The sequence below is a fragment of the Apis dorsata genome, unplaced genomic scaffold (assembly GCF_000469605.1).
Source record: "Apis dorsata unplaced genomic scaffold, Apis dorsata 1.3 scaffold_92, whole genome shotgun sequence".
Lineage (NCBI taxonomy): Eukaryota > Metazoa > Arthropoda > Insecta > Hymenoptera > Apidae > Apis > Apis dorsata.
The window spans coordinates 1,145,964-1,146,560 of record NW_006263390.1 but is presented as its reverse complement, the minus strand read 5'-3'; positions in this window follow the sequence as shown (position 1 = coordinate 1,146,560).

Here is a 597-nt window from a genome sequence, read left to right as displayed (position 1 = left end):
GTTCTCAACGCGGCGGCGATTCGAGCACGAAAAAGAGGCGTTCGCGGCCGTTACAAAGATAGCCGGTAATAGAATTTGAACGATCGGTTCTCGATCGATCGGGTCTCCTAAATCGATCGACCTTTTTTCCTTCCTTCCTTCCTTCCTTTCTTTCTTTCTTTGACGGAAGAAAAACTTTTTCCCTGGAGGAGAGGAAACAAAAAAGGCAGGAAGGGAGGGAGAAAGAGAGAGGTTAATTCTAATCGTGGCTACGTAAACGAGCTCACGAATAAAGATAAAAAAGAGGGGTCATACACTCACTTTTCTCCTCTCCATCCCTTTCTTTCCGTGTCACTTACCCTTCTGTCTCTATTTTCCCGCATCGTCTTCTGCGGGTCTTCTGTGTTTACCGTACGACCTCTCTTTCTCTCTCTCTTTCTCTCTCTCTCTCTTTGTCCGCTCAGGTTAGGTCTTTTCTAAGCTCTTTCCACTCCCTCGTTCCCTCGTTTCCGCGACTTCCGCGTGGCTGTCCATCCAAGTTCCAACTTGGACGGGAAGGTAGAAAGGTATCCCGCGTTAACGATGTCCAGAGGGGGTAAAACGGTTAGCCTCGACCGA